The sequence below is a fragment of the Columba livia genome, chromosome 2, assembly GCF_036013475.1.
Source record: "Columba livia isolate bColLiv1 breed racing homer chromosome 2, bColLiv1.pat.W.v2, whole genome shotgun sequence".
NCBI lineage: Eukaryota > Metazoa > Chordata > Aves > Columbiformes > Columbidae > Columba > Columba livia.
In genome coordinates, this window is record NC_088603.1 from 28,315,255 (window position 1) to 28,341,870 (window position 26,616).

General features: G+C 38.7%; 1 protein-coding gene across 2 annotated transcripts in view; it reads left to right on the top strand.

Moving 5' to 3' along the window:
• NXPH1 (neurexophilin 1) overlaps window positions 1-26,616 on the top strand; it is a 139,414-nt gene that overhangs the window by 53,859 nt on the left and 58,939 nt on the right. The gene's annotated exons all lie outside the window — the stretch shown is intronic.

The following is a 26,616-nucleotide window of genomic DNA, read 5'->3' on the forward strand; positions in this document are numbered from 1 at the left end:
ATCAGGTATAGTGGAATGGCAAACACCAGAGCTGTTACCTGGCTGTGAGCAATCTGGAATTGGGGGACGCTTAGGTCTTCCTCAGAGAGAATCAGTTTATTGACAGAAGATGTGTGTGGGGAAGGGGTACAGGGGAGGAAGTAATCTTCATCCTCTGAGATCTGTCATCCCTGAGATGGAGGAGGGATTAGAAAGGGAGCTGTGACTCAGGCAACACTGTAGTGGAGACGTAGCAGCTAAGATTATTCCATCCACTGATAGAAATTCTCAGTTTAGTCCTTAGCAGAGTATTTTTTCTTATGAATGCATTTTTCTCAGTGCATTCTCTCAGTTCTTTCAACAGCAATAATTACATGCCCCTGCTCTAAGAAGCTAATAATTTGCTTTCACACAGGGTACTCTAAGAGGGACAACAAACAGCAGGATGGGGAAGATCAGAGCACTAAGGCTGGGGAGATTATTCAGAGACGATGTGGACATGGCATGAAGGAAGACTACTTTTGCATTTACATCCATTTTATGATGAAGGTCTACACTGCTAAAGTGGCATGAAGAAGCTGCCTCATGTAAATGAGTCAAACCTACACGGTTAAGGGATTAAATAGGTTTTAGCTGACACACATTCTTGTAGCAATCATGGCAGAAAAAAGAGTGGCTGAAGACAGTCACAATACTGGCGTTGACAGCCTGGTTTGATATTGGCACAGCCAGCCTAGTAGTCAAAGAGCTTTCCTCTGAACATGTTTGAGACCACCACAACAATTCAGAGACAACCATCCTCCAAAATGGACGATGGCTGCTCCAAAACCATTAGCCTCATGAGGCTTCTGATACTTTGGACGTTTTGTGGGAGAAAGTATAATAACAGAAGCCTGCTGAGTGTGGAAATGGGACATATTTCCAAAACATCTGTTGACATTATATATGCCGAGTAATTGCATTTTAAAATTGTCATGTTTTTCAACATAGGACATCTGTGCTGGTAGGCAATATGTGTGAAGTGCAAACAAAAATGAAATTAAATGTACAATAAATATGCTCAGACAAATAATACTTTTCAGTAGAGAAGCAAACATGCAGAGTTACTCCTTTATCAGCTATTGCCTTTTCTCATGGAATGCACTTTTTCTGTTCAACAGTCTAGCAAGAGACCAATATACAGGTTACATACCCCAAGCAATTCTGGGACTATAAAAGCTTTCTAACCATGTAAAACAAGTTTGTTTTCCTAGCCCTAGCTTCAACACTCTTTAGTACTCGATCTTTGTAGAGAAAGTTGAATGCATAATGCCAAAGCTCCCTGCACAGAGAGTGAAGCAGGCACCTAGTAAATAGTATAGTATTCCTATGTGGGTATGGAGTCATGAGAGCTCCCACTTGCATTATCTCCATGGATTTTGCATACTAGGCAGTGCCTTCAACACCAGCTTTTTGGATGAATGTTCTCCATGCCCTTTCTGTTGAGCTGGGCTCCTGCTTTTGTGTCAAGTGCTTCAAACACTCAGCTGCCACTTAAGAAATGAGTAGCACCAGCTGCCATGGCTCTTCACACCACTCAAAGCAGTCTGAATGAGTTAAGTTTGGTCAGAGTAGGGCTAGAAATCTAGGCTCTGCTGAGGTCTCAAACATTAATGCATCTTTCTGAATTGTTAATAAGAGGTGACTTATCTAGGCATCTAGCTCAGTGAAGAGAAAGATGCCTCTCAGCTTCCTCAGGAATACATCTGTAATTATCAAAGAGGCTTTTTCCAGAAACCTAAGTGGGTTAGGTAGGGTTTTCCTCAATTGCTTTCCTGATTATAATAACGTAAACTTTATCTATGTCACATTTTGCTTTCAAAGGAAGGCTGCCTATGTTCCATCAAATGCCCATGTTCCAGCTATCACAGAGTGTCTCAGGGAAGAGATATGACAAGTAAGTGTGAATAGAGAGTTTTCAGAGAACTCTCAGTGTCTCTGTCCCACTCTTCCACACGAAGGAGATGAACAGTGAATGGGGGATAAAGGCCAGAGCAGGAGGGCGGTTGAGCTACAAAGGGGGTGGGAGGAGTGGCTGAAACGCCAGAAGTCTGTGCTGCCATCCAGCAAGACCTGGACAGGCTGGAGAGTTGGATGGGGAAAAATTTAATGAAATATAACAAGGGCAAGTGTAGAGTCTTGCAGCCCCAGGTTCCAGTATAAATTGGGGAATGACTTATTAGAGAGCAATGTAGGGGAAAGGGACCTGGGAGTCCTGATGGACAGCAGGATGACCATGAGCCAGCACCGTGCCCTTGCAGCCAAGAAGGCCAATGACATCCTGGGGTGTATTAGAAAGGGGGTGGTTAGTAGGTCGAGAGAGGTCCTCCTTCCCCTCTACTCTGCCCTGGTGAGAGCGCATCTGGAATATTGTGTCCAGTTCTGGGCCCCTCAGTTCAAGGAGGACAGGGAACTGCTGGAGGGAGTCCAGTGTAGAGCCACAAAGATGATTAAGGGAGCGGAGCATCTCCCTTATGAGAAAAGGCTGAGGGAGCCGAATTTCTTTAGCTTGGAGAAGAGGAGACTGAGGGGTGACCTCATTAATGTTTATAAATATGTAAAGGATGAGTGTCACGAGGATTGAGCCAGGCTCTTCTTGGTGACAACCAATGATAGGACAAGGGGTAATGGGTACAAACTGGAACACAGGAGGTTCCACTTAAATATGAGAAGAAACTTCTTCACAGTAGGGGTGACAGAACACTGGAACAGGCTGCCCAGGGAGGTTGTGGAGTCTCCTACTCTGGAGACGTTCAAAACCCACCTGTACGCCTTCCTGTGTAACCTCATCTAGGTGTTCCTGCTCCGGCAGGGGGATTGGACTAGATGATCTTTCAAGGTCCTTTCCAATCCCTATCATTCTGTGATTCTGTTTAGCTGCAGAGACCTAGGTTTACAGGTCTTGCTGTCACAAGCAATTGCTGAGCTGGTGGAGCCTCTTCCACCTATGAAGAGTACTGCCTGATATATTCCCACTTGTCCTGCAGCAACAGCAGCACACAGCTTGTGTTTCTAGGGCTTTGCTGTTGACAAAGCAGGTAGAGTAGTAATGGCTTGTTTTGTCATTCCTGCCAGTCAATCTAAAGAAACACTTACTTGACTTTTACCTAAAACAAGTATGTCTTTGACATAGTAACACATTTACTGATCTGAAAATGGAAATGTGTCCAAAATGCTATTGCTTCAGAGGATAATGCTCGCTCTTTGCAAGTATGCCTTGGAATTAGGACTGCTTTGGAACAAACACTGAAACACTTGCTTGATGAGTAAAGCCTTTCTTTTACTATGTGTTTGTAGTAATTCTGATAAAGCCTTATATGGAAAAAAATGGATAAAAATTTTCACAAGTCCTGTTTTGACACACCTGAAATGCAAGATTTCAGCCTTTCACTTTGAAACAATAATTTTTGCTCAGAAATTTATCTTCACATATAAAATAAATGTATTTAAAGTCCCATGGATATTTGTATTTGAATACTGATTCATGAAGATATTGGGAAAAAAATAAGTTATACTTGGGAAATTATTTTAAATTTTTACTTTCTTATATGAATTTGGGAGAACAGAAAGTTTGAAATCTTGCACTATTTCCCAGGCTGTCAAATACAACTTACTATTTGCCAGACTTTATAGTGAAAACTTAAGCAAAAAACATTAAGTTTTTGTCTGGCAATTTAAGTATTTAATCCATTTGAAATGAAACCCGAGTCTAGTGAAGTGTGCAGGCTGCTGTGCTGGAGAAAATAATTTGAAAAACATAACCCAACTCTTTTTCACTTTTTTTCTTGAGCAGCGTTGGAGAGATAAACACAGTCAAAGGATGAACCAAGAAAAAGAGCAAGAAATCAGCCTTTAGGTTGATTGATGCCTCGTAGAGAATAAATCACATTAAGTACTAAAAGTGAAGTTGATAATTTGGAACTGATTACAAAAAGCATTACAAAAAGCAGAAAACATTGTTGCTTGTGCTTCAGCAGTGATTTCTTGTTTTTTTTTTTTTTTTTTTTTTTTTTTTTTGTAATTTATTTCATGTCCTTTAAAGGGGGTTGCATTTGAGTGGACATGCTTTTAGCTAAGCAGGATAGGGTTTGCCTCCTGCTTCTTGTTGGATTTCTGTGGTTTTCATCTGCAGGTGAGTATCAAGTGATTTGGGACTATCTCTTTTTCATATCTCTCGTGCCACCTGAGTTTTGGGTGTCATTTGCCCATTTTTGTTCGAATTCAACAAGGTTTAACAACAACAGTGATAGCCAGACTAGTAACTTTCTTCTTCCTTCAGGGCATGTGTGATTTTTTCCTGTTTCATCCACTTTGATTTTATTGTGATAACAAGCAGATACTGTTTACTTTTTTTTTTTTTTTTTTTAATTTTCGGTGCTTTACAATGCCACTGTAATATTTAGAATAACTGGTGAGAACTTACTGGTAGTTGAACAAGACAGATGCCTAAAGTCCATTATCTTTCTAATCTTGTGCTTTTACAACTTAATTTTATATCATAGAGGCTGTCCATTTCTAGTGGAAAATTCAGTGAATTTCATCACAGTCTGTATTTGGTCTCCTACAGTAATTTTGAAAATTGATACCCCGTGTATTGAGAGATAGGGTTCACAAGGTCATTTTTTTTGTCTAATGCCTTTGAAATCCTCTCTCTTCCTTCTCTTCCTTCCTTCAGCTTTTGCCTAAATCTGACAGATAACAACTCAGTCTCCAAGGCAATTAAAGGTGTTTCTGGACCTGCATTTTTGAGCCCTGATCTGAATGAACAAACACTAAATACAAAGCTCATACCAATAGCTGAGGCCAACAGGAAAAGGCATTGATTTAGCTGTCTTACCTGAAGGGCTGTCTGTTAGGTAAACTTTGAAGACTGAATATCACATATATGTCATCTTTTCTTCAAAACAGAACCTCCTTATAGATTCATTTACCGTCTATGAAACTTACCCAGACCATGGGAACCATGGTTCAGACCAGGGTTCAGACCTTTGCTTTCTTTCCTTCCTCAAACTTGCATCCTTCACCCTTCAGAAAGGGCCTGTTGCTGAAGTTTTGTCTTCAATGTCTCCTCTGTTGTTGATTGTGATGTTGGTTTTGTACATCATATTCTGAGGATTCCAGTTTGCCTCTGCATTCTGTGTAGAGTCTGTGTTCCTTTGGACTGTGGTAGGACAACCAAAAAAGTAGACAGATGTTTAGACTCATGGTGGCTATTTCCCTTTGTAGACCTGTGATATTAGCAAAAAATTAGCAGAAGTAAATGAAACAGGAGTTCTTGACTTGTGGCTTAGTCTACAGTCCCTGGGCATGGAGGCTTCCTTTCCTCCATGAAACAACTTTTTTTTTTTTTAAATAAAACTGTTGTCACTAGCTTATTGCTCTGTTGTAAATATAATAACCCTCTGGAAGCACTGGGAAACGGCTGAAAAAAATTAACAGGAGCTTATAGAAGAGAATGTTTTACTACTTCTCAAGAGAGGCAGACATAGTGATTTAGATACAGTATGAATAGCTGAGATAAGCGATGTTTCTCATTTGAAGTACCTGAACAGCTACAAGTATTTTGTTAACTTGTGCTATAAAGAAACCTGGCCACTGGTAGCCAGGGAAAGTTTGGGAAAAGTTATATTTACCTTGGATAGAGAGTATAAATGTCACAGAGCGTGCTTTAATTTTGCCGTTGCCACTGCATGAAAACATTTATATTCAAGATCTGTTCTATTTCCTGCAGTTAGGATCATCCTTGAAAATATATTTGTTAGCATAACTCTGTGGTGTGCTATATGTCAGGTTTATTGATGATGAAGAAAGTGCCCTTGATATAGCATTTGTTCCAACTTCTTTAGGTATCAAATCAGTTTTGAGCCTTATGTTCCAGATTTGACATAAATACATCTGCAGATATTATAGAAATGATCCTGAACTTATAGTTCCCAGGGGTTGTTTGTGATGCAGCTTATTTTACAAACAGTATTTGGCTATGAAGCATAATTTATTTTGTATAGCAAAGACTTCCATGCATCTTTCACTGTGTTATGCTATTCATTGATAGTGTGAAACATATTATTGATTGCTACAAGGTATTCTGGTAGAGTACTGTGCAACGACTGAAGTTTACAGATTTATTATAGTATCATGCAGTACATTTATTCTAGGCGTAATATCTACTAATCTTATATTATTCAGAAGACAAACATTAGTTTATGAGTGTGAAAGAGGATATTGCTTTAGAAGAATGCATATAAATCTTTTTATGGAAGATACTAGCTATTAGTATAAAAAGGATATTTTTTCATGCATTCTGGAGAAACCATATTTATCAAGGATTATTAAGATTGAAAAATCAACCCTTCAGACAGATAGGAAGTAACAGATTGTGTATATACTTCCAAAGATCTTCAGTCTTTGTAACATGCTCCAATAAACTGTGGTAGGATATACTGATACATTGTAGATGTTCTTCAGTTTGGGATACCTTTGAATTTTATTGAAATGGCAAAACAAGACATGTTTAAAGAAAAATAATAATTCAAATTTTAAAATAGACTCATGGCATAGTAAAACGCTGTTCAGATTGCACATATTATAGAGCGACCTTCAGAGTCCTCTCAGTGGTTATAAAAGCCATAGGTCTAGAGAACGTGTCAAAATAAATGATATCCAATTTTAAATCTTTCATTGCCAACCATATTTTTCTACACTTTCTGCCTGTTCTTCAATAAGGAAAGTAAACTATTTATTGTAGGAAGATGAAACTTGCTTTCTTAGACCTACTGGAATGAACAAGCCAATTTTGAAGACTGCTAATAAAAAACTAAATTTGCCAGCACTCTACTCCAGAACTGTATTACACAAAGATTCTTGGCACACTGAATATCTTTACATATGTTTTTTTTTTTTTTTTTTTACCTGTAATGACACCACAAGACTTACTAGGTTCTTTTCCAGTAACAGATGAATCAAATTTGATCAGAGTAATACGAAAGATTTTTGACACTTAAAAAATATTATCGTGAAAGAATTGTTAGACATACAAACAAATGAAAAAGAGAATGGAGACCAGAACATCTTCTGTACATGAGAATAAATGTATCTACCTGCCTTTACTGCCAGCCAGAATAACAGAGCAAATTAACTTCAAGTGCTTGAAATCTTACGATGTGCTGTCTAGAAACAGTGATTTATGGATAAAGCAGTAAATAAATTTCTTATACACAAAAATGAGGTGCTTTCCCATTGTGACATTTCATGATAAGTTTGAAACTGATTTTGGCAATGATATGCTTATGAAGATAATAGCAATCTCATGCAAATATATACCCTGTATGTAAGTAAAACAGAAAACTTGTTGTCTAGTATTTTAGGGATTTAGCATAACGTGTTTTGAAGTTTCAGCATATTATTACTGCAAACTATTTTTTTCTTCACAAGTTTTTCTTTAAAGCTTGTTAAAATAGAATCCTCTTTTCTTTCATGTCTAAAAATAAGTATAGGTAAACTCTGATTTTCTGAAGGTCGTGATGGGTGACTGAAATCCTCATAAACCAGGGTTAGTTATAAGAAATTACAGGCTTGATACAATTTTTGGGTACAAGGATTGCTATGAATTTTGAATACCAAAGACGTTCAGGGCTTAGCTGTATTTCCTTCCTCTACAGGAATACTAGTGTTTATTCTTTATAAAGTGAAATTATTGTGCTTTGTCCAGCACTTGGCTCTGACAATAACTATTACAAAGAAGACCCAAGCATTTCCATTCCCTCAGCAGCCATACAGTGCCTGAATAACAGCAAAATGTATGTGGCTTTACTGCATATAGTGGTTAGGGAACAGTCAAGAGAAAGCTCACGTAGAGATGGAAGTGAGGGTCGTGTGTACTCAGAGTGATGCTCTTAAGGTCTCTGTTTATCATTGCAGAGGGAATGAGGGCTTTAGGGACTGGGAGAAAATGTGGTGAATGCAGATCTACCAGTTAACCTCCTGACAGTGAGTGAGTATATAGGGAGCAGTTGCTATGCAGGATTTAATCATAAGCCTCCAAAAGAGTGTAGCAAGCATGTTGAAAGCAGGGTGAATTTTTGGAAGAATTCACAGTCTAACAGAGGTGTTTAGAAACGATTATAAAACTATCATCATCCGACATGTTTGCCTGGCTTCTTCAGTAAATTACTGAATCAATAGATAAAGATGTGGCCATGCACGCTGCTTAAGTGCATTTCTGATAAGCATTTGGTGGTGTATCAGAAATAAGCTGATCTGTAATATCACAATGTACAGCTTGCATGCTCGAGTCAAAATGAAACATCTTACATTGGAGAAGTTGGAATGGGAAGGTACAAGAGGCAAGAAATTTTGGCAAATTGGATTCAGGTTGTGGTGGAGTCTTTTATTATAAATATCATAATGTATACATACATAAAAACACTTTGAGAAAAATTTTATTTAAAATCAATTTAGTAGAATGAGTATGTGCAGGGTGCCACTTATTTATGGACTTTATACATAATGGTGAGCAGGAAAATGCTGGAGAATCTGAAGTGAATACATGTTGGCACATACATCTATGGTTAATCAATGTCTTTGATTATGCAACAAATACTGGGTTATGGGAAAACCTTTGATCTTAATGAAATCAGTGGCTCCAAGACTGAACCTCAGACACAAATCCACATTCCTTCATTGGCAAACTGACTAGGAAAGAATGTCTAAAACTTTTCTAACATTCTAACCAACTACTATATGGGCAAACATTCTCCTTAATCACCTAGGAACAAGGCTGACAGGTACCCAGAGTACAGGTTAAATTTTGGGTTGTAGATTTCTCCATGTATGAACAGAAGCAGCAGAAATTGAAAATGACTGGAAGGTAAGAAAACACAGGTTAAAAAGATTTAGAACACCAACAGTAAGGTTAAAAAAAAATGCAAGGAGCTTGAACAACAGTAGGGAGGAAGGAATCAGCAACTGCTGAAGAATGTTTTGAAGTCAGAAGTCAGATATGAAAATCTGGTAGGAAATTAAAGCTAGCCTGGAATACCAGATATGAACCATGTACTGATCTGGAGTGTTGTTCTCAATGTTGTTACTATTTTTCAGTACAGATAAAGAGGTAAGGAAAAATGGGGTTAACAAAGAGGAGACCTAGAAGTTTCTTGAACATTCAGCACTTTCTGGTTAAGCAATGCAGCTGGGAAAAAAGAGGACTGAGTAAGACACCATTGGGAAAACTTTCTCATGTTATTACTTTTCAAGGGATTCATCCATTGCTGCTTATGAAATTCTGAAAGTTATAAGAATCCCATGAAGCACATTTTAACATAATATCTCCAATTTTTTTTTTTTTTTTGGGAGTTGATCAGTCAAGAGGAATTATAAGCTTCCGTTCAATAGTGACACCTTTTATGCTGCTGCAGAATATAGTGCCAAAAAGAAAGAATGGATTGTCTAGCTTTATTTTTGATACCTGTATCAGTTGTTTGATGCTGGCACTTTGTGTTACCTAGGACTCCTTAAAGGGAAGGGAAGAGAAAGGGCTCACATACATGTCCTGACTGAGAATCTAAACCTCTTGGTCTATTGAGGACAGCCAGAAACAAACACAGATCCCCAGACAAAACTGAACATTTATTTACCCCTGTGTGGTTTTAAAATAAGCATCTGTGCATAGAAGATGAAGAAAAATTTTCACAGTGGAATTTTTTTCATTATTAGATTCTCTCCATGCAGCAGAAAGAATACCTGTTTCTTATGTCCAAGATATATCATGAGCCCTGTAGGTATAAATATGTCTAGTGTTCATGATAAGAGAAAGGGATACTAAAGCTGTGTATGAAATGCCTGAGATACTTGGAAATAAATTAGATTTAGTTCCCAGAACCAATAACCTGTGCAGTAATGCAAAAAGTAAAAGAAATACATTTCACTAAATATTGGTACTGTGAAGATTGCTTGTGAAGTGCTTTTTATAAACATAATGCAAAACAGGAAGGCACATCAACAGCCCCTTCTGAAAGGTTCATTCCTGCTAAGGAATAAGCAGAAACAGAGTGAGTGGAAGAAGCAGAACAGAAATATTTCATTGCAGATACTTGGTTCAGTGTACGTGAACTGTGCAGATAATGCTCTGAACGGCAGAGCAAGATTCTGCATGGAAAGGAGCAGAAGTAGTGGAAATATCTCTTTGATGTTCAAGTGTTAATCTGGAATTGGGTTTGATTTGATGCTTGGAGTCACAAGACTAAGCCTATGATTTTCAGAATTGTAAAATCTATACTATTACTGGACTGTAATAGAAGAAGCCAAACAAGTGGTTCGCTGCTCAGCTGTACATCAAAACAGTTTAGTTTGTATTTTGCACTCCTTATATAAACTAGTGAGAGTTACAGGAAAATCAGGCCCCAGAAGAGGAATTTGCCATTGGGCACCATTTTTGGATTTAGTTTCAAATCAGATAGCTAAAATTAAGTGTCTGCATGTCAGCTGGGAGTCTAAGTTCCCAGCACAATCAACAGGGCTTGATTCAGTTGCTGAAACATAGTTACCTAGTGCCATTTGAAACAGACTTCCCTGCTGTGAGCTGTTGGTCCAGAAGGGTTTAGATTTCCCATGTGTCTTATGTCATTTTTACCACCTTCGTGCATCTGGGTAGCCAAAAGCACCGGCGTGGTATCCCTCCCACAGGAGAAAGCCCTCCACAAACTTCTCCAGTGTGAGTCATTCCCATGTGCTACAGTTCTTCATGAACTGCTCCAGTGTGGGTACCTTTCATGGAGCACAGTCCTTCAGGAACAGACTGCTTCAGCATGGGTCCCTTATCGGGTCATAACTCCTGCCAGCAAACCTGATCCAGTGTGGGCTCCTCTCTTCATGGGTCCACAGGTCCTGCCAGGAGCCTGCCCCAGTGTAGGCTTCTCCTTGGGCATCCACCTGCTCCAGTATGGGATCCTTCACAGGCTGCAGGTGGAGATTTGCTCCACCATGGACCTCCATGGGCTGCAGGGGATGGCCCACCTCACCATGGTCTTTGCCACAAGCTGCAGGGGAATCTCTGCTGTGGTGCCCAAAGCACTTTCTCCCCCTCGTTCTTCACTGATCTTGGTGTGTGCAGAGCTGTTTCTTTCTCCTCCTCTCTCCAGCTGCAGCTGTACAGTTTTTTTCCTCCCTCCTCTTAACTGTTATCCCAGAGGTGCTACCACTGTTGCTGATGGGCTCGGCCTTGGCCAGTGGCGAGTGTCTTGGAGCTGTCTGGCATTGTCTCTGTTGGATGCAGGGGAAACTTCTAGCAGCTTCTCACAGGAGTCACCCCTGTAGCTCCCCCTGCTACCAAAATCTTGCCACACAAACCCAATACACCAAGGAAACTTGGCTTAGAACTCGAATGGGTTCAGATCTAGGTAATCAAAACTAGCCAGTGCAATGCACCAGGACGTGAACACACTTAAAATTCTGGAGCTGTCCAATCCCTGACTCTATGACATTTTCTAACTGAATAGCATTTGGAAGTGTATTTATAACAATAAAGGATAATGCTGATTTTTTTTTGAATTTATGATGCTGAGGTTGTAGTTTATGATTATGACATCACTATATTCAGCAGTCAGACTTCTCTCTGTGTGTGATATAAATAGAGAAGTTTGAAACTGTGTCTTAGTATCTTATACCAGGGTCTCGTGAACAGAGACAGGGACTTGAACATAAGACCTATGGGGAGAGGCTGAGGGAGCTGGGGTTGTTTAGTCTAGAGAAGAGGAGGCTTAGAGGTGACCTCGTCACTCTCTATAACTACCTGAAGGGAAGTTATAGCCAGGTGGGGATTGGTCTCTTCTCCCAGGCAGTTAGCAACAGGACAATGGGGCATGGGCTTAAACTCTGCCAGGGGAAATTTAGGCTGGATATTAGAAAGAAATTCTTTACAGAGAGAATGGTCAGGCAATGGAACGGCCTGTCCAGGAAGGTAGTGGACTCGCCATCCCTGGAGGTTTTTAAACTGAGATTGGACATGGCACTTAGTGCCATGATCTAGTAAACGGACTAGAGTTGGACCAAGGGTTGGACTCGATGATCTCTGAGGTCTTTTCCAACCCAGTTGATTCTGTGATTCTGTGATTCTGTGATTATTTTGCATGTGTAGTAAAATTTGCTGCCTTGCCCCAGATCATCAAAGCTCCAAGACATATGCTGAAATAAATATTAGTACTGTGTTATCTAGAGTAATTAAAAAAAAAAAAAAATTGGATAGTTATAACCTTGCATGTGTTAAAACCCACAATGTCACATTTGCAATGAAGTTTTTGCTGATGTCAAGATACAGTATTTTAATGCTATCAAGCTTAAGGAATGTGTAAAGTACATCCTCTTATCTCTCATTGCTAGGAGAAATGGCACTGCTCTAAGATCTCGGAAGGTGATTGCAGGACATCAAGTACACAAATTAAAAGGTGGGAGACAGGCCAAGTTGAAAAGTTTTCAGAGGTCCCTGCTGTCAGTACGCAACTTCCACATAAAGTTGAGAGAAATGAGACCTGGTGTTTTCTGTGGATATAAATCCAAATTTCATGTGATGAAAAGTTTATTTTTTCAGGCGGCTTTAGCAGCTTTCAGACCTTGGTTCAAGGAGAACTGAAATAATCTGTAAATTATGCTGTAGCTATTATGGCTATTTATTCATATGGTAAAAAGGAACATTATTCTGTCAGTAGATCACAGCATTCTAGAAGGGATAGAGAAGACCTTGAAAAAGTGAATATATTTTCAGGAAGGATATTTTCCTCTCCCCAATAATCAATTGGTTAATTAATGGCCTATTTTAAAAAGTAGAAATATTCTATAATATTGATTGTTTTCATAATTAAAACAAAGCTAATTCTAAATATCAACAATTTTAGTGCAAATGGCTTCATTAACATGCGGCAGAGAACATACGCCTACATTGTTGATACCATTTTTCTTGTTTAATCCATGGCAGCTATGCAAACTGGCAGCACTTAACATGATTATGTCAAGATCTCACACAAGTTAGCTCACAGCCAAGGGCTGACATGTAGAGTAAATACGCCCGGGCTAATTATGTTGATGTCAAAAAGTTACCTTTCTTTGTGCATCATAAATGTTTCACATAGATTAAAGCATGTTTGTGTACTGTGAATTTTACCTGAAAGATTGCACCAAAAGGTCAGCAATCTTTGATGCAATTTAATTACAATATTGTTGATTATGCATGCCTTGTAATCTGATACTCTGATGAAAGTCAAGTGTGGGATTCAGGAAAAAAAGTATGTATTATGACTTTTAATCATCATTTCTGCTCAGTGATTATGCCTGGGAGGAATAGTACAGTCTGCATGTTAACCTTTGAAATGAATGCTTTGACTACATCCATTGTAGTTCATTTTTAGCACTTCCCAAACTGAAAGCCTTATTTTACTATTTTCTCTGAGGTTTTATGCAGTCCATGGCATGAACATGTAAGAAGGAACAGAGATACCAGAGAGGCTCTTATAGATTCCAGGTTTGAACATTTTACATGTTGTTGTAGTCAAAAAATGTTCAGGGCTTCCAGCTCTCCATTCTGATTTCTTATTATTACCTAATGGCCTTCAGCTGTCTGGTTTGCTTCAGCCTTCTTCAAAACTGAACAGGCTTTTGGCTCACTTTCCCAGAAGGACCATCCCTGGGCAAGATATTTCATAACCTTTTCATCCTCTTCTATTATCAGGATTGCTGCTAGTTTATGCAAATTATAATAGTGAGAAGAATTGATGTGAAAATACAGCAAATGTCCCACAAATTTTCTTGATCATATTTTCATTGTGAGGTAGAAATAGTTTCTGTAGGTTCATACAGTGCAAAATTGATGATTTAACCCCTATTTTCTTGCTGTTTGCTCCTAGTGCAGGCACAGTACTAGTTTTTTCTAGGAAAACATCTATCAGAGGCTGGTGATAAGCATGCTGTGTGTATCTTGTGCTTTTATTTTTTGTATACAGCGAGAAAAGGGATGCATCTACCTGTCAACTGGTGTGCACACCTTGAATATATGCACAGTAACTGTTATTCTGGAAATAGAAACCGCTCTTTTTTCCAGTGTAAGATTATCAGAACAGATTAATGAACTAATATTTTTCTTTCCATGACTGAGAAACCAACTTTTTATCCTATTTTGATGGACAAATATGTTGTGGCACAGCCGAATTCTTTAATCCCCTTTTCCTTTCCTCTCCATCCAAGTACATTTCCTCAGTAATGACAGTTCACAGAAAAACTCTCCAGAGGGATATATAATCTTGGTATCTGTATTTCTTTTTGGAAACAAGTATTCTGAAAAGCTATTCTTGTTGCCTAATGAACCAGAACCCCAAACCTTGGATTTTGTAATGGTTATGATTCTTTAACCCGCTAGAGTCTCTCATCAAAATGTGGTCTCATTAGGTGAAAGAGACGCTGTGCACCACTCCATTAAAATATGTTAAGCTAACTTGTTGTCTGACATGAGATGAAATGAAATATAATTATTTCACATCTGTTCCTAGTGGACTGTAGCATACAACACAAGCTGTAAAAAATATGTAAGACAGTTTGGTATGCTTAGTTCTGGAGGTCCAAATCTGAATACATATGTAAAGTAAGGAGTCCAGAGAGGCATGCTTTTCCTTTGGGTGAGAAAACCGGAAGCGTTATGTTGCGGTCCAGATGCAGCCAGTGACTTCTGTTGCTTAAAAAATACCTAACTAACTAACTAACTAACTAAACTAACTAAATCACTGCAGCTTTCATTATTCCTGGTGTTAGCACATGTGTCCAGGAGGTTAGGAAGCAAGGAACCTTTCTTCGCATACATATCCCATTTTACAGACCCTGGGTATGAGTGCAGGCTCCAGGTTCTTCCACATGAAGAGACTCTTCCTTGCTAGTGACAATTTGGAGATCTACAGAATGATTCTTGTGCTTTTGCAAATAGAAAGATTTAGTGAGCTGCAACATACTTTTAGACAGGAAACAATGCATTTGTCCCAAGGAAGCTATGATAAAATTTAAAGATTGGGAAGGGGAAGAAAATACTTGCAGTAGAGTGGCTGAGGTCCTTTGGGAATCCGTTATTGAGGGAAAATCCAGTAAAGATCAGATTTGCAAACAGGAAGTCAAGGCTTTGAGTATGCAATTAAGTACCTAATTTCAATGCAGAATTTCTGTAACTGGGACATATAAACTTAACTCATAAGTGGGTGTTCAGCTAGCTATCTACATATAAGTGATATTAATATATATTTGCATATGCAAATAAAGCTTATTGTTCTACACCCCTATTTCATGCAAATGCAGCTTTGGATTTCTATAATGTGCTAGAACTTAAAATATTCCTCCTTGATTTATTTGACAGTTCTCTGAAAAGATATCTTTTAAATTACTCAGTGGATTTCTAGATGGACTAATGATAGTTGTTGAAAGGGCATGATAGGATGAGATTTTTTATATCCAGCTGCATTCTTACCTCACTTGGGAAGGTGATATCTAAGCATCGTACACCATTATTATAGTTTTTAATTGAAGCCCTCTGTAGCTGTAAATCAGTAAGTTGGTTTTATTGTCTTGTGTTATGTTGTGCATACTATCGGCACGGTAGGTAAAATCATGACAGCACAGGAGAAAAAATGAGAATTAGCATGGTGTGTGATAGTAAACCATCTCCTTTGGACTGCTTCCTGTCAGAAATCAGGAAAACATGCTGGACTTCTCTGTCAAGGGTGTTCATATTGACCCAGGCATCATATGGGTCACTGAATACTTAAATAATTCTTGAATATTTCAGCACATTTAATTCCTCAAATGCCACTTCAAACATTGTGCACAAGGTTGATGCAGCTGCATAGTGAGTTATTGTTTTTTGCTCACTCCAAGAGTTAATTTGACTCTTCCTGTGACTGAGAACAGTACTCCTGTTTGGCTTAAACTCAAAGATTTGCAGTAAAAAGAGCAAACTGGAGAAAGAATAATGATTTGTAGGAAGCTATAGGAGGCCTGAGTCCCAAATCCAAATGTGACATTGCTTACAATTACATAAATAGTGTTCCTGTGCATTTATCCCAGCTATGGCCGATAGCTAATAACAAATTATAGAGGCCCAATGTGATTAACACACAGAGGTTTCTATACAGGACTTTGTGTGAATAAAAATGACTATTATTCCTTTCTCTATCCAAAGAAAAGAATCAATTGAATTCTTGTGGAGAATATAATTTTCTTCCATTTAGTTTTAAATAGCATTAGCACAGCAATCAGATTTTGAGGTGAAAGATAAATACTTCTGGACCTGGGTCTGAAAATGTACAAAACATTAGACAATAAAGAGAACAACTCCCTTGCCTTTGTATTTCAAAGGGCATTAGCATTTTGCTGTATAGGCGGATAGCTTCTCAAACAGTTTTGCTTCTAAGTGACCTATTCTTTTATTTTTAAACTGTGTTAAATGACCTCTGAATGTTTACTGAAAAAAAAAAAAAAAAGAAGAAAAAAAGAGAAAAAGATTTTAAGATTAAGATTTTATCATTATTTTAAAGACGCTTTGATATCACAGTATAATAACTATCAATTGATGATTGCTTCTGATGGTGCTGTACCACCCACAGTTGGAATTTCAGGGATTATTGTAGATGTGTAACAGTATGAAGAAAACAGTCTAGCTCTGTCAGAGAAAAAGGGTATGTAATAGCATTAATCCTTAAACTACATTTGAAAAATCACAGGGAGACCAGTGTCCTATAATTATAAAAGGCAGCAGTAACATTGTGACAAAGACAATCCCATGGGGTCATCTTCAGGGATTAGAAAAAAGGAAACCAAATAAATATGGTTAACAATCCAGTTCTCAGCAGTGGAGGAAACGTCTGCCTGTGTGCAGGTTGGCAGGGGAGGGTCAGTGAGAGCAGGTAGGGAGAGCACCGAGGGGCACCTGTGGATGAAATCGTGGGGAGTAATAAAGGGAGAGGATGGGCAATAAAGGGAGAAGATGGGTGATAATGGAAGAGAATAGGTAATAAATGGAAAGAATGGATAACAAAGGGAGAGGATAGATAACAAAGGGAGAGGATGGATAATAAAGGGAGAGGACGGGAAGGTCTGCACATGGGCGTTGGCTACAGTGGACACACGTGCTGCACCACTGTAATTTTTGGGCTCCAAATGCTGTGTTGTAGACTTCATTCGTCTCATTTTGTAGATGGAAGAAAGATTTTCTTTTCAATGAGAACACGCTGCAGAAGCCAAGATGAGATCATGGTTTCTGGTTCACAACTTCTGTTTACTAGCATTGAAGGTTATCTTGTTTCTTGTACTAGTTCAGAACATGTATACAGTACCTCACATGTTAATTGGCTTTAATTATCCTTTAAAAAGAGAGTGATTGGAAATGAAGCAAGTAGGGTTAAATCTTTGGGCTGCTACTCCAGTTTCACTGGTCTTTCATTGGGTAGATTCCTCTGACTGCAGTGAGAATTATTTGCCTGAGGAAAAAAAAAAAGGAATAAGAGCCTTTGGTTATAGCTGTAATTACAGAAGAGAACTACAGGAGAAATCAATGTCACATTCATTTAAATTTGCCATATTGGAGCATGCCATTTACCTCACTAAACCAGTGCCCTGCCTCTGTTAATTGTGAAGATCTGAGATGATCTTGCTGATTTTTTTGCTGTCACCTTACAGGTGGATTGCTACAGTTCCAAGTAACTGCAAGATGTGGCAGCAGCTGCTGCTATTTTTGATAAATGGTGCGCCCAGTTCGACTAGGACACACTGACGTGCCTAAGAGGATTTAAAGGCAAAGCCCTACACAGAGTGATGTACGAAGGACTCACCCTGCCTGGTTGTGGATGGTTGTGTTAGGCTGCGCTATGATACATTCTCAGTAATGTGCTACTGAAGGCAACACTGCATACTTTGAAATGTCTGGGTAAATGCTGTATAGCTCCACCACTCCTCAAGAAGACCTTAGGGCAATATCTCATGTGCTTCCCTCCCTTTCTGGGGAAAGCATGAGTTTTTTTCTGTTTCTTAGGGAAAAGCTTGCTCCCAGTGATGTGCCTATTTTGGGCTGGGCTCCTCGCCTTCACTCTAGCTCTTTGCTTACTGGCGAGACCTGGGTTTGCTGTCTTTGTTCTTCTTACAAGTCAGGTTAAATACAAGGAAGCCTCCCTCTCTTCTTTATTGCCCCACATATACAGAGCTGTATTGTATCGTCTCACTGGGATCCTTCCTCCAACATTCAGACTTTGTTATGGGCTTGTTTCCTTTTCTGTCACTTGCAAGAATTTTTTTTTCCTCTGTTTTTACATTTTCGGATCTGAGAGGAAAAAACTCAATCACACATTCAAATAAAAACACAGTGAAAATGAAAAAAGAAACCACACACAGAGCCCAAGGATGTGCACTCTTTTGGTTGTAATATACTCGAAAAGCCTTTATACTTCTGTGCAAGAGGGAATGATTGCTTTTGAAGGTATATTCAAGGATATTCACAAAAATGCTTTGTGAATATCAGTGGATGAAGACTCACATTTATAGCAGTCAATGACAGAAAAAAAACTCAATGCAGAGGCAACTTTTCAGCTTAAATGAGTTATGAAAATGCAGTGTAGTATAAAAACATACTGTCACTATCAGATTCTGAGGATAAGCAGGGAGGAAGCAGCTAGCAACACTGAAAAGGCAAGTGTTAGGATTAACGATTAGAAAAGAAGACTATGCCATTTTGCTAGAATACTCAACAGGCTAGTTTGTTTGCACTCAGTAAAGCAAAACCTTTTTGCAGATGTCACATTGTTTTTAGCTGACATTTTGAAGTATGCGTCTGTGATAAACATGTAGGGGAGATAACCTGTATTGAGATGACAGGAGATATGATTAGATCATGAGAAATCCAGATCTCTCAGCAGAGAGATGATATTCAGAACAGACTAAGATGCAACTAGACAGGTTGTGAAGAGATTAAGGTTTGCGTGACACAAAGCTGTGAGCTGGTCGCACAGCATGATACGGGCTTATAAAGCAGGCTTTCCTCCCTCCTTCCAGGAACCTTCTAATCACTCACCCTGAAAGGAGATGATTGCTGAGAATTTAGGCAGGGTGCCTTGCACGCCTACAAGGTTGTGGCTGACATGTGGCAGAGCAGAGCACCAGTGTTACAGCACAGGGTGGCAGAGTGAGACCCAGCAGGCTGCAGGAAAGGAAGTTACAATGTGCACCTAAAAATCATAAACACTCAGGACATTCTATTCTGTTGGTAGAAACTGATCTGGCTTGTAGACTGATTTACAGCATTTGCCTTGGAGGCACGACAAAACATGCTCAGTTGTACCCTTTTGTACACAGTTGCTGGGACTGTAGCCTTCACTGTAGCCTTCACCATGACCTGTCATGCAAGGTACCAAAATGTTCGTTGTCAGTATTTCTGTATCTTCCTGAATTTAAACATTTTGTAATATTTCTCTGCCTTGTTTCTTTCAATCACACTACATTGGCTGTTTATAAATTAAAAATATTCATTGATACTCTTCCTTTTCAGAAAAAAAAAAAAAAAAGTTCTGCAGTCTGTACATCTGTGGTTCATATGCCATCTTTACTTGACTGAAATTTCAAACTAATGTTAATTTTGTGCAGAAGCAGTTTGACGGGGACTTGGGATTTTTATTTACTTATTTTTCAAGCGGTATAGCTGTTTTCAACAAAAAAAATCCCAAGTTTCCATCACTACTTAAATCTTATTGCTCAAGTCCAAAAGTCCTGCAAGAGAAAATATATTGCATTCAGTTGAATTAAACATACTTCAGATAGTTAGAACTAGTATATTATCAGATGATATATTTATAATCATGTCAATCACTTCTCCCTGAAATTATTAGGCCAAATTGCATTTTAAATTTAGGGTCCTTTGTTATATTTGGGCTGTCATGACTCTTCACTGCCATCTCCAGATGTCTCAATAATTGGAAATAGAGTAGGGATTTCACATCATTCCTACAGGGGACAGAGATGAAAGGATCAAGGCTGAAGGGATAACACATGAAAAGAAGCAGAAGGAATTATTATTGCCAAGTCCAGCAAGCGTTCAGAGCAGAGTGTCACAATGGATTGACTTCAATAAAAAAAATTGCCCTAGTAACAACTGAGTTAAATGTATGAGTAAGGACTTCAGGAATTGGACTATTGTTTGGTATTTCCACAATCACTTTGCATGTCAGCCAGCATTAGTGACTGTCTGGGAAGCTGACACTGTCTGAAATAGTTTGGTTGTCAAGTGTTGGCAATGGTCTGATTATTCTTGTTTCAAAGGAACATTTGGGGTGTAGATTACTGTCCTTATCCTTGGCTTGTTGACTTCTAGGTCCTACTATTTCTCACACTTGTTGCAATCCATTTTGAAGTCTGCTTTGCATATGAATACTTTGTGGTAGTGTCGCCTTCCCTAACAGCACTTCAGCATACTCCATCCTCATTCATAACTTATTTAATGATGAATGGAAAATATTCATAACTTATTTAATGATGAATAAAAAACATCAGTAGTACTGAATGTAGCCTTTGAATATATTTTTGTAGATCTAACAGCATGTTTGGCTTCTACTATAACTGATAGAGTCTGAAATTATTGAAAACTCACTCTTGAATATTATTAGTTTCTTAACTGAAGTTAATTCTTTATAAGCTGCACACCAGGAGCAGGCAAGTCAGTAGGGTGTAAGGAAAATTTTGCTTTTTATTAGTGTGACTATGAAACTATAGGGTCTGTATTCTAGTGCAGTTGTGTTCTGATAAGTGACAATGCAAAATATTATTTTCATAAACATGCTCCCGCTGTGCATGAGCTATAGATTTATTTACAATAATGACATTAAAAGAAGGAAATTTCTCTTAATGGTAAAATGGAGGTCTTGAAATAGGACAAGTGATATATAATTCCCTGGCACTGAGGTTTCCTTAAGCTTTGAATCAAGTTTGCCAAAGTGTTAGCAGCTAACTAATTTTCTGAACCTTGGCTGTGGATGATTTCAATCCATTTTTCTACCCAGCACTGCAGCAACCTTTCTTTACATCAGAGCCCATATAAGACTTCAACTTCCTAACCTGCTCTGTCTCAAGAGGTGGACACAGAGGGTTGACAGGTAGCCATGCCTTCCCACTACTACTCTTTGCAGCAGCATTTTTTGAACTTTTCTGCTTTACACATGACTGTTAGGTGGAGGCAGCATCCACACTTGCCCTTATCACTAGGTATGAATAATAGAATAATCTTTCTGGTTTGCAGGAGCTCTTGTGCCATCCCTCTGGCAAAGAACTGTGTCTGGACAGAAGGGATATGACCAAAGCCCAGATAAAGGCTGGTGCTACAACTGACGCTTAGGTCTGGGAGCAGTGAGGAGCTCTAAAGCAAGACCAGACCTTTTGCTTCAGGCCCTCAGATCAAAGAATTGCAAAGGGAAATAAGATGCACTTTTGTTGTCATATCACAATTTTTCATGGAGCTCACTGTGATGGAGCACTTAAGATGCCGTCCTGAAACAGAGTAATGTGAGTAAGCCCCGAATCAGTGCATTAGCTGTGGAAATGAGAGAGCTCTGCTGCCAAAGATCTTTGCTGTTGAACTTTGAAGAAGCAACAGGGACAACAGGGAATATAGTGCGCAGCCACCTAGTAATTTAACTCTGAATCACAGTACATCTGTCAGCAGCTGATTCCTGTTAGTGGCAGGAATCAAGAAAAATAGAAACACTACCTATCAACAAAACACACTGTTCAAAATAGAAACACTGCCTATCATCAAAACACACTGTTCAGAGCAGACCACTTTATGAATCTAGCCATAAGCACCATTCCCTCCCTTGTAGCAGACTTAATTATGTGGGACAAAAAGTACAGTTGGATAATTAGGCAAACCATAAAATAAAGTGTCATGTGTGCCTTCCTGTTCTTGTTCCTGTGCCAAACGGGTCAGTTCACAGATGTGAAAGGTCTTTTCATAAGATACTTATAATCTGTTTCCTTTTCTGGACACCATCACATTCTTGTTTTAATTGATGCTATTTGAACTATAAGCAGACATTAATTAGGCAATGATTTAAAACCTGAAGGAATTAGGTGCCCAAATACAAACGTGTGTCATAGAGAACATTTTTCTTCTAGATGGGTTTAATATATCACAGCTCATATTTCACCACTGCATTGAAGAATATTTTCTGGGTAATTGATAGAGAAAGAAGAGAAGGACAGCTGGAGTATCTAACAGTATGTCCAAGGAGACATTTTTCTGGGCAAAGGTTTGGAGAAAGAAGCATCAGTCATACCTGCTATGATTCAGGTTATATAGCCACTCAGACATGTAAGCAGCCAGCTTTGACACATAACAGTAAGATACACATATGTAAATTGTGATGTATTTATATAGGAACTTTATTTAAAAAATGTCTGATTTATTTCTTAAGAATCAAGCACTTTGACAGGCTTCCTCACATCCTTTCTTTTACAGTACTGCCATGTTTTTCTGCTGATGTTGCAACACTTACACTGAATTTCTCAGCTCTTCAACACAGTTTGGGAAAGCTTGCAAAACACAGGAGAAGAAACAGAATAGCATGGACTCCAGATTTCCCCTTTTCTCTGTCTGTATTTTTATATGTCTCTCTTCCATTAACACCTTTTAATCTTCTTTTCTGGAGGAAGTGACAGGACTTGAATATTCTACACAAGCCCTGATTCAACTGAAAGGACTGTAATGAAATCTGGACATCTATTGGCAACCTTACATCCCAGTCACATTTTATAGGTTGTATCCATATGGGTCAGAGCAGGAAAGCTGTTACCTTTTCAAATTGTGCTTTAAAGGTTTGTATACTATTTCAGACATTGTCAGATACCATTTTGGTTTAGCTCACATAAAAGGTAGACTCTCAGTAAAGCTGTAACTTTGGATGTAATTAGTGGAGACAAAATTTCAACAGATTTCAGTAGCTTCTTGGTAGTTTGTTTCTTTACCATTTTTTTTTTTTTTTCTGCTTGTCTAGCACGTTGACAAAACCAGAGTGGATTCTGGCATGATAAAAATAACTTTTTCTTTGTCTTTGAAAGTTCAGACAAAATCTGAGATGGGTGTCCTTGAGTAAAGCAGTATAAGAACCAAGAGAAAGTTTAATGAGCAAATGAGTTGGAATACGTTTTTCTAATTTCCTTGGCATTTCACAATACCCCAGAATGAGTGGGGATGGACCTGTGTTCCTCAGGTGCACTTTATGGAGGTGCTTTAGCAAAGGACACTAAAGCACCCATCTTTCAGTATATTATCTCCCTCCCTTCCCTGATAAAACTGCCACAATTATGAAAGTCACGTACCTACATTTAAGATGTTATTCCAGTGTTACTTGTTTTCTCACAGACGACGGATGAACTCTTCTTCTATGTTTGATACCTGCCAGATCTAGCTTAGAGATTTTTAAATGGAATCAAAAGTGACTGTGCTTTCATTGATATTTATTGTGCATGTTTGAGAAGCGGGAAAGAAGGTAGAAAAACACAGTGAAAAATAAGTGTGCCTTTAATAGCTATTATTTTTTTATGTTACAGTGTATGTTTAATAAATAGTATAAGTGAAGATGTGACTCATTTTTTAAAATCTGAAATTTGTATTATTTGCTACAGTTGTAGGTAGTGACTGAGATAAATACTGCTTGTAGCAGCACCAAGCAAACTGGTGTATTTACAGCATGGAGTTGTTCTGAGGACACTGCTGCAGGACAAGCTTTACATATGCATATCACAGAAAATTGCAATTCAGAAACTGTGATTGCTGGTTAAGTATGATGGAACAGTAAAATGGACAAAAAGAAGGAAAAAAAAAAAAAGAAAGAAAATGTGATTGCCTGGAAGCACCTTTCCTTGCTAATGGCTTGCAGTTGCTGAGGAAAGAGGATCACAAGAGCTTCCTATCCCAAGGGCCCTGCAAGCTGGTGGTGGAGGGAAACGCAGGGCAGAGCCCACTTACCATGCAAGCCCTGCTCTCTACCTGAGTGAGCAGCCCTGGAGGAAGGGTAAACATCCCCCAGTGAGCATCACAGGATGCTGGGAGACTGGCCTTATCAGTACATCCCCTGGGCTGGGCCACCTTCTGTGAGAAACTTGGCTAAAATGGCTGAAATTAGGTGAATCTCTCATTTTCCACATGTTTCAGTTCTACCTGGGAATTTACTTAGTTATTTTAGCTGCATCTCCAACAGAGAGGGAGGATACACTCTCACTGCTTGAACACAGGAGGTAGGGAAGGGGCTGAACACCTCTCCCCTCCATAACTCTCTGGGCAGTTTTCTTAATCCCACAATGCCTGCTGTATTTCAGCAATCTGTTTGCAACAGACCTATTTGGTAGTGGGGAGGGCCAGCTCTCTCTTGATCTGCAAAAACATTCACTGCTGCTCTGATAAACAGATTGCATTTCAAATGAAGTTGAAACATGAGAAGATGACAGCTTGGGAAATGTAAAATTGAAATATGAATGGGTTATATGCTACTGTATGTGTGGGGGAGGGAAACGTGATAACTGAGCAGTTTAAATAGCAGGGTTCCCCTCCATTTCTTTTCTTCCTAGTGCTTGTGGTAAATTACGGGCTTAGTACTCAGACTCCAGTGCATATTTTACCACCTTGTTTCATAAGTCTGAATACAGCATTTAGTGGGAGGACAGCCTGTAATTATGTTGTAAGTTATCAAACAAACTGCAGATGTATAAATGCGAGGGTAGGCTTAACTACTTTGTTTTGAAAGAGAACTTTAATATTAAACAAATGTGTACTTATTGGAAATGGCAGTGTTGAAAGACAGCATTGTGAGTCTGACTTAATAAACCTAATCTTTCCCTAAAGCTCTGTATAGTATGGAGAAGTAATAAGATAGCTTGACTAACTTAAATATTTCTTTTCATCTTAGGAAAAGGACCCTACTCCTAAAAGTAATTAATTATCTGATTTAAAGCATCCCATGTACATGACCGGATTTTTAATGTTACCTGTACAGATTAGTTGCAACAACAAGGCATGTGTGTGCACAGTAGCTAGTTAGAACATGTAAATGAAATGTTTGTGTGCATTTAGAGAAAGGAAAAGTAATATTTTCTTGCATGTATTTTTAGAAATCCTCCCTGTAAGAATCAAGCTTTAACAAACAGAGCCAGATATTAACCAACCTCCACCAAAAATTGCAACTGATCCTAAGGCAAATATTTAATACTTCTCATGAGCTGTGCTTTGTATTTGTTCACTTTTTACTTCCTTTTCTTCCACCTTGGACAGAGCAGAAATGGGGAAGCACCACATGAAATGCGCAATTTTAAAAATAATTCTAACCCATTTTAAAGGACAATGTACGCCAAACCTCATTTTTAGTCTGTTTTTGTAGAAGCAGTTTGGGTCATTCATACACAGACTACATGAGCACATGGATCACTGGCACTTCTGTGAGTCAATATAAACTATTCTCAAACCTTTTCATAGTTTTCCTGCTTTTTACTACTACTTGTGAACGGGGTGCCAGTGTAAGTACTATACAGGAAATTTGTTACAAGGATAAAGGTTCTGTCAGTTTTCTCACAAAGTAGTTTAAGTGGATGTGAATGAACAGTTAGACAAAGTTGATCTCTTCTGATTACCTGAATTATTATAGTAAAAAGTCCAGACCTTTAAAACTTATTTGGTATGGAGAAATATGCAGTGATTGTCAGCAGGGACAAATGGGAGTCAGCATGAATTATCCTGAGTTGGTGATATGGCTTTGAAACCCAGGTCATTACCGTTCTAGTGGGCTTGTTTATTGTTAGCTACACATATTTAAGGAGCAAGGAAGAAGAAGACTGTAGTGAAGATAAGTTGTGAAGAGACAGTGCATTGTTCACAGTCCTGAGGAACAGAAAAAAGGAACGAGAGAGGAGGGGAGCAGGGAAATGGGAGTCTTGCAATTCACATGGATCTCAGTGGGGGAACAAGGGGTGGTGGCAGATGGATGCAGGGAGTCCATTCACAAGTCATGCTTGACTTATTTTTGGTATTCGTTTTCTGCTGCAGTTTGACCTTTTGTCTGAATGTGTCAACTCACCTGCTGTGGAACCAGCATCCAGAACTTGCATGGTCCACAAGGCTACGGGTATTTTGTGCTGGATCAGGCACTTTATACATTGTCCAACATATAAGGCATGTAAATTGTCATTGCAGCCATCTGCAATTCTTTGCCAAGGTTAATGCTTTTAAATGATTTTTGTTGCTGTTGTTGTTGTTGTTAAATGAATCTATCCTAGAGCAAAAAATTGGATTAAAATTCCCTTTTCCAGTGCATGAGAGTGATATCTTAAATAACATACTTGAAGACATGGTATAATGAAGAGGAAAGAGCATCCAGCCCTGTGTTGTGTGAGTGTTAAAGGCAAAGCGTGCAGTAAAGTAAGATGTAGCCACAATCTCAGCATGTAAGACCTTATTCTGGGGTAATTTGTGAGTCAGATGCACACCATGAGCCTTTTAGGTCCCAGGCTGAATTTGAGGGGCTGAAAGACTGGAGGGAATAACCATTACATTTGTGT